General features: G+C 39.3%; 1 long non-coding RNA gene across 4 annotated transcripts; it reads right to left on the bottom strand.

Moving 5' to 3' along the window:
• Positions 1–1,190: 1,190 nt before the first annotated feature.
• Positions 1,191–11,370, bottom strand: LOC143487907 (uncharacterized). Of its 4 annotated transcripts, none has more exons than XR_013124415.1 (4): positions 11,296–11,370; positions 2,826–2,923; positions 1,961–2,061; positions 1,191–1,726 (listed from the first exon to the last, which is right to left on the bottom strand). It is a non-coding gene; the product is annotated as an uncharacterized LOC143487907 (long non-coding RNA). The 4 variants fall into 4 exon arrangements; XR_013124417.1 differs by lacking the exon at positions 11,296–11,370 and adding an exon at positions 3,109–3,664 and having other exon boundaries at positions 2,826–2,918; XR_013124416.1 differs by lacking the exon at positions 11,296–11,370 and adding an exon at positions 3,109–3,664.
• Positions 11,371–13,908: the final 2,538 nt, after the last annotated feature.

Genomic DNA, 13,908 nt, shown 5'->3' on the forward strand with positions numbered 1-13,908 from the left:
GGCCGCCCTCGCCGCTGCAGTTGTCGGACGGACCCGCGTACCTCGTGGAGAGGTTACTGGACTCGAGGCGCAGAAAAGGTGGCTTACAGTACCTGGTGGACTGGGTCGGATACGGACCGGAGGAGCGCTCCTGGATACCGGCCTCTGAAGTGGTAGGCCCCTCCCTTATCGCAGACTTCCACAGGGAACATCCAGACCAGCCAGCTCCGCGGCGACGGGGAAGACCGTGTGGGAGTCGACGGGAGGGGTCCTTGGGGGAGGGCTCTGTCACGGTGAGGGGGCCGGGTCGCCACCAGAGGGCGCGCAACCCGGCCAGCAGCCGATCCCAGCACACACCCCCGCGCACGCAGCCACTCCCACAGTCGCAATCACCATCATACTGAGCACCTGTTTCTTGTTTACTTTGCACTTCTTAAGCCCGCAGGTCATCTGGTCCAGTGCTGCACATTGCCGCTACACGAGCGTCTCTGGTTGATAGCAAGTCCCTACCGTGTGTGTACGCTACGAGCTTCACCTTGCATCCACAGTGTATGCGCTACGAGCTTTACCTTGCATCTACAGTGTATGCGCTACGAGCTTTACCTTGCATCTACAGTGTGTGCGCTACGAGCTTTACCGTGCATTACTTGCTGTGTATGCGCTACGAGTATTACTGGTTGCCATGGATAATAAACCACCTTCTGTCCAACCCACGCCCCCGGCGTCACAGGTAGATCATTTTTTTTCATTTCATTTTATAATTTCAGCTACAATTGACACACAAACTGGTGTTTTGAGGTCTGAAACATGATTAAGTTGAAAGGTGATAGTAACAGCTTGAACAATTGTAGTTAACATTTAAAAAAATTATTTATGGTCACCCTTTCACAAGAAATGAATACAAATAAAAAAGCAGGATCAGGGAAAGAAGACCTGTTGCATGACAGGCATGTTCTAGCAGAATATTTGAGCCTTTAAATAATGACTCTGCTCCCTGTGTTTTAGTAAAAGTATTTCACCTTCAGACGTTCTTAGTTTGTGTGCACCGTGTAATGTGGTTTTGTTGAGGTTTGTTTAAAACTTTGTTTATCTTGGCAACCCTATGGTAGCTACAATAGGAAAGATGCTGCTCCATTAGATCACTGGAGATCATGAAAGTTTTCAACTAAACATGCTGTGATTCATTGCTTGTTCAAAAAGCTGAGCACTGATTTGAAGACGTATATGCCAAGTTTAGCCTGTTTATTTATAAACCAAATACTTTTACCAATGACAATCATGGACCTAAATAAATAAATAAATACATTCAAACATAAATAATGGCATAAATTAAAAAATTACTGTTTTGTAATCAGCTTTAACATTGACTACTTGAAAGCATTTATCTTTCAAGAAAGTCAGACAATACAGGTCTTTCCAGCCATCTTGTCAAGAGCACCAAAAGGCTTCTCACTTTGGACAGCTTCTGATAATCATCATCATCTGTCTGGAAGGCCTTCACGCAGCTGTTTACTGGAGCTTTCGAGTTGCATTTCTTCCTGTAGTCACGAATGTGCTGCCTGATTGCATTCAAGCCGTCCGTTAGGTTGCTCTGAATGTCTAGAGCAATTGCCTCAGCAAAATATTCATCAAAAGTTGAGATCTGTTTGCAGCTCAGTAAATCATTTGTGTCTTTGTCAGGTTCGCTGATGCACCCAACGATGTGGGTTCCGTTGTGCTCAGCAAGAGTTTGTTCTGTTTCCTTCTTCTGTAAGAAAAACCGCAAAGCCATCAGTGTTTGTTGAGGAATTAAAATACAGTTCTACCATTTCTCAATTGAACATCACAGATATGTCTGCATATATAGTATATGTTCTACTGCAGTTATATTGGTGCAACATGCATGTTAACAAGAGAAATGAGCTGGTCAGTTACTCCTCAGCAAAATCAAGAGTGTTTGTTTGAGATAGCAGACAGGTCTGGACCCAAACTTAATACGCACCAGGAAGTCGAGTAGTTCTTGAGTTCTGTTTTTCATGTCTTTTATGGCTGAACTAATAGGAAATGTTTGTATGGCATGAATTAAAAGTGTCAAAAATAAAACTGAAAGAGAAGAAGAAAACATGTTATCAGAGAAGTACAGTAATAATGAAATAAATAAATATCTAAGCATTTCTTTTCAAATGTAAATTACTAGGACTCTACAGATGACTACATAATTACAGTACCACTCATCTACAGTAGATCTATAGTGGTTCTGACCGCGCCAACATCTTCATACACAAACACCTCCCTCGCTCCCAGTCCTCTTGTTACCTCACTGAACTATGCACACCTGACTCTCATGAACCTTCAGAAGCCCCAGGAACCTCCAGAGCTTCACGTTCGCTTCTTCATCAGAGACACCAATGTGTGATAAAGGCTCCTCTATGATTTTCTTCCCATTGTCTTTTGAGTTTGCTCATTCTCTCATATTTGCTCGCTTGAGTTAATGCCTTTCTCAGCCTGCACGAGGGCTTTGCTCTCTCCATGTGAGAGCATTTGTCTAAAGTAAAGCCTCATGCTGTCTGTTCTTTAGATGTTTTCAGGCAACCAAGATTGCAAGAACTTTGCTACAACATCTTACACAAGGCATGCCATTGCGCAATGTCCTTCCTTTGAGAGATTCATTCAGATATGTAAATGCTTGCAAAGAGTCTGATCCCTTAGACATTCATCAGGTGAACTTACCAGAGACCTGGAGCTTATTTCTGATCATGGCCATATTGATAGCCCTCGCTGGTTTTCTCTCAGTTAGTTTGCTCAGATTGGATTGAAGGTATCCCGCACTGAACTATATATAAGCTGTCATCTGGGTCATCACTCACCATACAGATAAACATCAGTGGTGTGATTTTGGAGATTTTGAGTTGTTCCATTCATTGGGGAGTTCACGCTTCTGAGCCACATTGCAAGGGAACCTACTCTATGGAAAGAAAGAAAAAAAACTTAATGGTCCTTGAAACAAAACTACATAACAACTTGGTTATAGTATGCCATTACAAAATGGACACACTTTCTCATTGACTGTAACGATCATAGCATTTTTTTTGTTCTCCAACAGAAATGAATGATGTTACTCAATGCAAGCCACTGACAAAGCAAAAATACCTCAGAAAATATCATCTTTCAGATGGACTGTTGAGAATCGTTTCAAACTTATCGGACATCCATGGTACACCAAGTGAAGCTACGTCAGCGCTAACACCCATGGACAAAGAATTGTCCAGGTCTTCACAAATGGCCATGGTGCCTTTAGCAGCTGAAGGAACAACTTCATGGGCCTTGTAAGTAAACCCAAAAGAAAGCATGCACATGTGGTATAAATACGGATGAGACTTATTATCCAAAACGTTAGTGAATATCTCATTACTGGTGGCCCAAGGGATGAGTCTTCTCGGAAATAGTATTTAAGCACTTAACTAAATAATGACTTTAATAACACACAGTACAACATTTGGTAAACAAGGTCTAAAATGTTTTAAAGCCTTTACTAATTTTTTGTATTTTTTATATTGTTCTATTTTTTTCTGTGCATCATTGTGGTGACATCATTTACTACAGTTAACTGCTGTTACTCACCTGGAATCTTCTCCTGAGTTTTTATATGTACAGTACTGTGCAATAGTCATAGGCCATAATTATATATGCTATAATGACCACATATAATTATGGCTGCACATCCATGATACAAATCTCCTGTTCCACCACATCCCAAAGGTGCTCTGTTGCAGCGCTCCCTAACCTTTTTTGCACCATGGACCAGTTACATGTCAGACAATATTTTCCCGGACCGGCCTTTAAAGTGTGGGGGGTAAATACAACATAAAAAATAAAATGACATAAAAACAAATATAAACTGCATAAAAATAAAACTCACCAGACGCACCGACGGATGTAATTGGGAGAGAATCCCAATTAAAAAATTTTTTTTCTGAATATTATCAGATTCTGGTTGTCGATAAAATAAATAAATAAATAAATAAATATATATATGCGGCCCAGTACCGGTCTGCGGTCCGGTGGTTGGTGACCGCTGCTCAATTTGGATTGAGATCTGGTGACTGTGGAGGCCATTCGAATACAGTGAACTCATTGTCATGTTCAAGAAACCAGTCTAAGATGATTCATGCTTTATGACATGGTGTATTATCCTGCTGGACGTAGCCATCAGAAGATGGGTTCACTGGTCATAAAGGGATGGACATGGTCAGCAACAAGACTCAGGTAGGACACAATGCATTGACAGAATGCTCAATTGGTATTAATGGGCCCAAATTGTGCCAGAGAAAATATCTGAGAGAAAATATCTCTCACACCATTGCACCACCACCACCAGCCCGAACCGTTGATACAAGGCAGGATGGATCCATGCTTTCATGTTAGTAACACCAAATTCTGGCCCTACCATCCAAATGTTGCAGCAGAAATTCATCCAATTTTTCCAATCTTCTATTGCCCAATATTGCTGAGCCTGTGCAAATTGTAGCCTCAGTTTCCTGTTCTTAGCTTACTAGTTACTGTTGCCGTTCTATCAGCTCGAACCATTTTGGTCATTCTCCTCTGACCTCTGACATCAACAAGGCATTTGCACCCACAGAACTGCCGTTCAGTCGATATTTTCTCTTTTTCGAATCATTCTCTGTAAACCCTAGAGATGGTTGTGCGTGAAAATCCCAGTAGATCAGCATTTTCTATTCAGAACAGCCTATCTTGCACCAACCTCTATGCCACGTTCAAAGTCACTTAAATCTCCTTTCTTCCCCATTCTGATGCTCGGTCTGAACTGCAGCAGATCGTCTTGGTCATGTCTACATGTCTAAATGCACTAACATAGGATAACATAACATATATGTCTAAATGCACTAACATAGGATAACATAACATATATGTCTAAATGCACTAACATAGGATAACATAACATATATGTCTAAATGCACTAACATAGGATAACATAACATATGTCTAAATGCACTAACATAGGATAACATAACATATATGTCTAAATGCACTGCGCTTCTGCCATGTGATTGGCTGATTCCACATTTGGGTTAATGAGCAGTTGGACAGGTGTACCTAATAAAGTGGCTGAGGTATGTATATATATATATATATATATATATATATATATATATATATATATATATATATATATATATATACACTACCGTTCAAAGGTTTGGGGTCACCTAGACAATTTTGTGTTTTCCCTGAAATCTCATACTTTTATTTATCAAATGAGTTGCAAAATGAATAGAAATATAGTCCAGACATTGACAAGTTAGAAATAATGTTTTTTTTTTTTTTTAATAATTTTCTTCTTTAAACTTTGCTTTCGTCAAAGAATGCTCCCTTAGCAGCAATTACAGCATTGCAGACCTTTGGCATTCTAGCTGTTAATTTGCTGAGGTAATCTGGAGAAATTTCACCCTATGCTTCCAGAAGTCGCTCCCACAAGTTTGATTGGGTTAATGGGCACTTTTTTTGTACCATACGGTCAAGCTGCTCCCACAACAGCTCAATGGGGTTGAGATCTGGTGACTGCGCTGGCCACTCCATTACCGATAAAACACCAACTGCCTGCTTCTTCTCTAAATAGTTTGTGCATAATTTGGAGGTGTGCTTTGGGTCATTGTCCTGTTGCAGGATGAAATTGACTCCAATCAAGCGCAGTCCACAGGGTATGGCATGGTGTTGCAAAATGGAGTGATAGCCTTCCTTATTCAAAATCCCTTTTACCTTGTACAAATCTCCCACTTTACCAGCACCAAAGCAACCCCAGACCATCACATTACCTCCACCATGTTTGACAGATGGTGTCAGGCACTCATCCAGCATCTTTTAAGTTGTTCTGCGTCTCACAAATGTTCGTCTGTATGATCTAAACACTTCAAACTTTGATTCATCTGTCCATAACACTTTTTACCAATCTTCCTCTGTCCAATGTCTGTGTTCTTTTGCCCATATTAATCTTTTTCTTTTATTAGCCAGATATGGCTTTTTCTTTGCCACTCTGCCCTGAAGGCCAGCATCCCGGAGTCGCCTCTTCACTGTAGACGTTGACACTGGCGTTTTGCGGGTACTATTTAATGAAGCTGCCAGTTGAGGACCTGTGAGGCATGGATTTCTCAAACTTGAGACTATAATGTACTTGTCTTGTTGCTCAGTTGTGCAGCGGGGCCTTCCACTTCTCCTTCTACTCTGGTTAGAGTCTGTGCTCTCCTCTGAAGGGAGTAGTACACACCATTGTAGGAAATCTTCAGTTTCTTGGCAATGTCTCGCATGGAATAGCCTTCATTTCTCAGAACAAGAATAGACTGTCGAGTTTCAATTGAAAGTTGTCTTTTTCTGGCCATTTTGTGAGTTTAATCGAACCAACAATTGTAATGCTCCAGATTCTCAACTAGATTAAAGGAAGGTCAGTTTTATAGCGTCTCTAATCAGCAAAACTGTTTTCAGCTGTGCTAACCTACTTGCACAAGGGTTTTCAAGGGTTTTCTAAATATCCAATAGCCTCCTTTCACAGTTAGCAAACACAATGTACCATTAGAACACTGGAGTGATGGTTGTTGGAAATGGGTCTCCATACATCTATGTAGATATTGCATTAAAAACCAGATGTTTACAGCTAGAATAGTTATTTACCATATTAATAATGTATAATAATAATGCATTTAATGTTAGCTAAATTGAAAAAAAAAACTGCTTTTCTTTCAAAAATAAGAAAATTTCTAAGTGACCCCAAACTTTTGAACGGTAGTGTGTATATATATATATATATATATATATGAAATATATATATATATATATATGAAATATTTAAAAGTTTCACTATTAGAATGCTACATTGCATTCTGACTAATACTACTAATCATAATTTTCCCTTGATATGGTTTTTCCCCTATTTGTGATTCATAGCATCTATTGCATCTAAACATTCAGATACCGTAAGTTTAGAGTGCCTTTCTTAACACTACCTGAGTCAGCATTAGCATGGTTGAATGAGGCAGAAGTGAACTTTCCTTAGCTAATAAACAAAAAAGTGATAGCAAGTGATAGACACTGTCTTCATCCTTTATCAATATTAGTAGGATTACAGTAACAAAATACACTGTCTTCATCCTTTATCAGTGTTAGTGTGGTAATGGCTAGACTATAACCCCCATACTCAAATAGCAGCCTGCGAGCTGTATTTAAAAGTTTTTTTCAATCGCGCTATCCGCTCTTATTTTGAAATCGCGCACCGCGATCTCAAGACGAGGCTGGGGATTGCCTCCATGGCAACAATAAACAGATAGCAGCAGCGACACGTTTACTGACCGGAGTAATAATGACATGCCCGAAATTGGCCCCCCAATAAAACTGGACAGTGAAAACCGCCAGTTCAGCCAGAATGGACAGAAAGGTTTGCGTTCTTTCTACCACCGTTCAGTACTCGCCCTATGTGATTAATATGTCAAGAAACTGTCGTGGCAATAAAAATGCAATGTGAAACGACACTATGAATCAAAACTCAAGCATTTTGAAGAGACATTTCCGCAAAACTCAGAGATCAGAACAACAAAATTAAATGCTCTTAAAGCATCACATGAAACATCCAACCGAATCCTCCACACTTCTTTGACAAAACAGCAATAGGCAACACAATGCTCCCTTAGAGCAGCGTGGGTTTAGACGAAGCATATGAAGCCATTCACGGATTCAGAGATAATGAATAGTTATTCATTTTAATTCATGCCTAAATGCAAATTATATTTTTATTTTAGGTAATATTTTGTTTTGAATAAAAAGGAAATGTTAAAAATGTTAGGCTATACATTATATTGTTATGATACATTATCATACACGGTCCCAAACAATGGCCCCTTGAGTCATTGAAAAAAAAATTGTGGCCCCTCATCATTTCTCTTTGAGTACCCCTGGACTATAGTATAAAGCAGCATGATGCTCAGAGACTGTTACTGAACGCATTGTACCAAACACGGTATCACGCCCCCCGACTCGGGGAACTCCAGTTCTCAACTCTCATTACTGGTGGCCCAAGGGAGTCTTCTCGGAAATAGTTTTTAAGCACTTAACTAATTAACAACTTTAATAACACACAGTACGACATTTTGTAAACAAGGTCTAAAATGTTTTAAAGCCTTTACTGATTTTTTGTATTTTTTTATATTGTTCTTATTTTTTTCTGTCCATCATTATGGTGACATCATTTACTACAGTTAACTGCTGTTACTCACCTGGAATCTTCTCCTGAGTTTTTATATGTACAGTACTGTGCAATAATCATTGGCCATAATTATATATGCTATAATGACCACATATAATTACTTATAATATAATTATAAATACTCTGTCTCTTTATTAGAGTACAACCAGAAAATAAATAGGATTCATATGCAATATTTAAAAACCAGAACAAGCTTTTGTAGGTTATGGTGGCAAGTATTTAGTGTGACCTCCCCATACACTTGAGCTTATCTCTGGCTCTCCTGCTGAAAAAATTACTAAGTTACGTCACCAAATGTTCTGAACATAAATGTTCGAGTACATATTTTTGGTATTTTCTGTTTGTATCTCACACACACACACACACACACACACACTTCACAACTGCCTTAATCCTTTGTGGCATAGATTCAACAAGGTATTGGAAACATTCCTCAGAGAGTCTGGTCCATATTGACATGATAGCATGATTACTGAATATACCTGTTGCTCATTATACAGAACAATTTAAGACCTGCAACCACAGACCGTGTTGCGAAGTATTGCCTACACTTTACGTTGGAAGCATACCGAGGGTTCATTGTTCTGGTTGATTTCTGGTTTGATCTGTTTCATTTAATACTTTTATTTTGGATTTGCCCTCTTATTCTTTTGCTAGGTTTGATTGGTTTGATGGATTTACTGACTCGATTGCCCGTTTGGATCGTGTTTGGCTGCTGTCTCTCTCTGCATATCGCTGTTGAACTGTGTTAATAAAACTCATTCATTGAATCTGCAAACATCTGTGTCCAACATGTACAGAGCATCACACACGAGACATGAGAAGCCATTGTAATTTTAATCTGCAGTGTAATGTTACTATTTTCAAGTAATTTTGTACATTACTACAAAGTATAATTTGTCTGTAAATTGTACAGATCTGAGGCCATGACTGAGGTGTCCTTGAGCAAGGCACCTAACCCCAACTGCTCCCCGGGCGCCGGGCTAGGACTGCCCACCTCTCTGGGCATGTGTGATCCACAGCCCCCTAGTAATCACTAGTGTGTGTGTGTGTGTATTCTAACTGCACAGATGTGTAAAAAGCGGAGAAAAATTGTGAAAAAAATCACAATTGACAAAATATGGCACATTTCACATTTACAGGAGGGATCACTGGCTACTTCCTGACACTTGCTTGCTCATTACAGAGAAAGATTTGGATATCTTACTCGCACCCCCCCACCCCCAACCACGCCCCCGCCCCCCCCCCGCATGCTCTTCGTTGTTACTGTTTCTCTGTGGGGAAAAAGGCAACATCACAGAGTGAGTGACATCTCCCCGTAAGGATGTTAAAAAGGTAAAAGTGCTCAGAAAAAGGAGAAAAGATGAGGAAGAAAGGAGGAAAAAAAACAGAGGTAATATAATGGTAGTATATGGTGAATTAACACTATACTGTATGTTGTACAGTAAAAGTTCTCTTCAGAAAGGTAGTTACTAGCTATCAAGTGATAGCGTCAGTTACCCCCTTCCTTAAACTCATTAAAGAAATTTGAAAAGACCTCATAACACCCCCATTTTCACTAAATAAGCAGGTCTTATTCCTCGTTGATTAGAGACTCTCTACAATAAGCAGAAACTTCACATGTCACTAATGTAATCGCCTTCTATCGTCTCTTTTGTATTTTTTTGTATTTGGCAAAAGCTCCAATTAAAGTGGTGACTGAGTCTGGACTTTTCTAGCACCTGCTGAATTGTAATTGAAGGGTGCTTCGTTTTAATATGAGAATGCATGTTTGATGTGTTTCCATCTTTGGAGAATTTTTGTAAGCAGATCTTACACACTGACTCATATAGGTTTGCTGACTCTCCCTTTTTATTTGAAACAAATCCAAAATGCTGCCAGTCTGACGCCCACAGATCTTTTTAATGGATGCGCAAAATGTCTTAAATGTCCCATTTTTCAAAGAACAGATTTGGCACCATTGCGTCACGTCATGTGGTTAATATACTCCCACAATTTTACAATACTGTCATCATACTGCCCAATCCTAGTAGGTGCTATTATTAGCTTAGCTCAGCAAGTTTTTAAAATAAATATATATTAAAACACACATATGCTCCTCTCTTCATTTCAGATGCACTTTTGAAAAAAATTGCACTGATTTGCGCTGGTGGTTGTTGTTTTATTTTATTTTATTTATTATTACATTATTATTATTATTATTATTAATCATTTATTTACTTTATATAAAATCGTTTTTTAATATTTTTGTAAAAAACCTTTATATTTATTTCATGTTATACGGTAATATTTATAATTCATTTGCTTTTTATTTGTTTCTTTAATACTGATACAATCAACCTGATAACTGATGATGATCAAAAATATTAAAACACCTCTTTCATCACCATCCATTATCTGTACTGCTTAATTCCATTAGTCGGGGTCACAGGGGGGTGGGGGGTGGCTGGAGCCAATGCCAGCATCATTCGGCTGGGTACACCACGAGCAGGTCGCCAGTCCACCACATGGCCAACACACACACACCTATGGGCAATTTAGAGTGATCAATCAGCCTAACACACATATCTTTGGACTGGGGGAGGAAACCCACACAGGGAGAACACGCAAACTCCACACAGAACAGCCTGAACCAAGAATCAAACCCAGACCACCTTGCTTTGAGGCAACAGCACTAACCACCACACCACACCACCCCACCCCTCTTACATCACCCGCTTGATTAAACAAAGTCAAATGCAAGTTAATAAATAATTTAAATAAATAAAGAAGGGATATCAGTGCTGCACACACACACACACACACACACACACACACACACATATATATAAATATATATATATATGTATATATATATATATATATATATATATATATATATATATATATATATATATATATATATATATATATATATCAGATCTATCAGATAACAGATCTAGATGTTCAGGAGATCGTGATTCGTGTCCGACATGAATTTTGTGGATATAGTGTCTGGCTAAACTACCAGTTATGACAGTATGACAGTATATATATATATGCATTCTCTGTGTATTTCAGAAACTTACCATTGCTTCTGGTTTCTGTGAAAAGCAAAGTGAGAATATGAAGAGAGAGCTATTATCAAAATACTCTTCAGTGATGAATGGTTACGTTAAAAAAATCTTGTAGTCATGAAAAATTCTTCCGTATTTATTTGACTAAAATGCTGTGTCAGCACAACACTGAGAGTACAGCCACATCCCACTTGAACAGCTCGCAGTCTGGGTGTAACGTTGGACAACGACGTTGTCCTTCTCAACACATGTTTCAAAACTGACCAGATCCTGCAGATTTCTCCTCTGCAACATACGGAGAATACGACCCTTCCTTTCACAGGAAGCTACCCAGGGGCTTGTGCAGTCTCTAGTAATCTCTAAGCTGGACTACTGCAATTCCCTACTTGCAGGTCTTCCTCTATGGGTCATCAGACCTCTACAACTAATTCAGAATGCTGCAGCATGACTGGTCTTCAATCTCCCCCAAGTTCTCACATGTGACTCCTCTGCTACGCTCTCTTCACTGGCTTCCAGTAGCGGCACGCATCAGATATAAAACCTTGATGTTTGCTTACAAAGCCAAAAATGGACTGGCCCTTCCCTACATGATGTCCATGGTCAAAAGCCGATCCGTACAGCGAACACTCAAAACCTCAAACTTGGCTCAACTCGAAACTCCATGCTTAAAGTCTCATGGAAGACAAAGCTCCAGACTATTCTCCGTCCTGGCTCCAAGATGGTGGAACAATTTTCCAGTAGCTGCTAGGACTGCAGAGTCTATTGGTATCTTCAAGCGTAGACTGAAGACTCACCTGTTTGTTGAGTTCTTACCAGAGCACTAACTGTTCTTTAAATTGTATGTCTGTCTATGGTTATTTGTGCTTCTTGGCAAACGTCTAACTTGCAAAACACTAGGTAATGACATTGACTCCTGTAGTTTAGTAGTAGTCTGACTCAATGGTATCTTGAATTCTGGCCTATCCGTACTATTTCCTAGGAATACTGTGGTCGGATGTAAAGCACTTTGTAACTCGCTCTTGATAAGAGCGTCTGCTAAATGCCGTAAAATGTAAATGTAAACCATTGAATTAAATTAAGCAAAATAGATAACTCCTTATGCGTTAATTGCAATGGTCAAATGGTTCAGTGTTCAGTTGCTCTGCATTATACTTAATGAGATAAACTAGCTACGGAAGTAGGGAATCGTGTGCTCAAACATAAGCACATAAGTATTTGTAATTCCCATTAATTGCTTATGCAAGTATTAGACACATTCAAGCATGAAGACCCTCCATTTTGCAGTTTCACAGCCATCTCCTTTACTGTCCATCTTCCTCTGCTTTAGAGATATCGTGTTCTTCTATGGGAGGAGCAAACACATTTCTAGAGAGTTGACAACTGCTGTGGAATTTCTGCACATTAAACAGGCTTTTCCATCAAAAGTCTTTTAACCTGCTTTGCAAAACAGGACCGTGTTCCACTCGCAGACGCCTGAGAGAGGAGAAGAACAGATCAAGGCAAACACACATTAACTTCATGTGTTGTGAAGACTGAGAGACTTTTTGTTCCCACTGGATTCTAAGGGTACAGATCTAGATGTTCAGGAGATCGTGATTCGTGTCCGACATGAATTTTGTGGATATAGTGTCTGGCTAAACTACCAGTTATGACAGTGTGGTGTAGGGGAAGAGACTCTTGGTTCAGTTATTGTTTAGATCGGTCCTCATAGGAAGGTGAGCAGTGTGACCACAGGGAGTTCTTCTGAAATCTGATCCCCCAAATGACCAGGCCTGAGCTGCCAGAGTGTGAAATAATACCAGCCATCACATATCACGCTGTAGTAGGTACAAGTGTGTATAAAACAGATGGACATAAAAGATTGTTCAGTGCTGTCACTTTTGGCAAAGGGAAAGTAATAGGAATGCATTTATTTATTTATTTAACATTGATTTATTTATAAAAAGAGATTTTATAAATGTTTCATTTTATTCAGCATATTTTTACACTGTGCCCAGAACGGCTTTGTGACAGGTGATAAGTGCAAAAATAAAAAGGAAGCGATCACACAAACACACAAAGTGCACAAACACAAAATCTGTGACAAAATCCACATTCAGGATACCATAACCAGTAGTCAACTGGTACAAAGACAAGATATATTTAGACAGATAAACCACCCTCAGGTTTTGGGTAAATTCAACAAAATTTAATTTACATGACTAATAGGTCAGAATTTAAGAAATATTCTAATTCATTAGGACAACACTACTGCCTGTTGGATGAGCTGTCTGGAAAGTCTTATGACGATGTTCAGGGCAAGCTGAGGAGTCACTGGTGACATAAATGCTGACTGTTGATCCTCCAGTTGCGGTTTGTTTGTTATCTGGTGTGACGCAACACTATTCGGCAACTGTAAAAAAAATTGTACGCATTTTTTTTTCATGTTGCATGATGTTTGTCTTTCATATGTGATAATTATGCATGAAAGTTAAGACAGATATCCTTATGTTAAAGATTTAGTAAATGAGTTCCCTGGCATTCGTGACATAGTCAGCAATGTGCTTCAGGTGAAGACCAGCAGGTTGACGCACTGTGTGATAAAGTAGGTTGGGAGCAGAGGTGGAAAGAGTACTGAAAAATTGT

Source organism: Brachyhypopomus gauderio, unplaced genomic scaffold (assembly GCF_052324685.1).
Source record: "Brachyhypopomus gauderio isolate BG-103 unplaced genomic scaffold, BGAUD_0.2 sc51, whole genome shotgun sequence".
Lineage (NCBI taxonomy): Eukaryota > Metazoa > Chordata > Actinopteri > Gymnotiformes > Hypopomidae > Brachyhypopomus > Brachyhypopomus gauderio.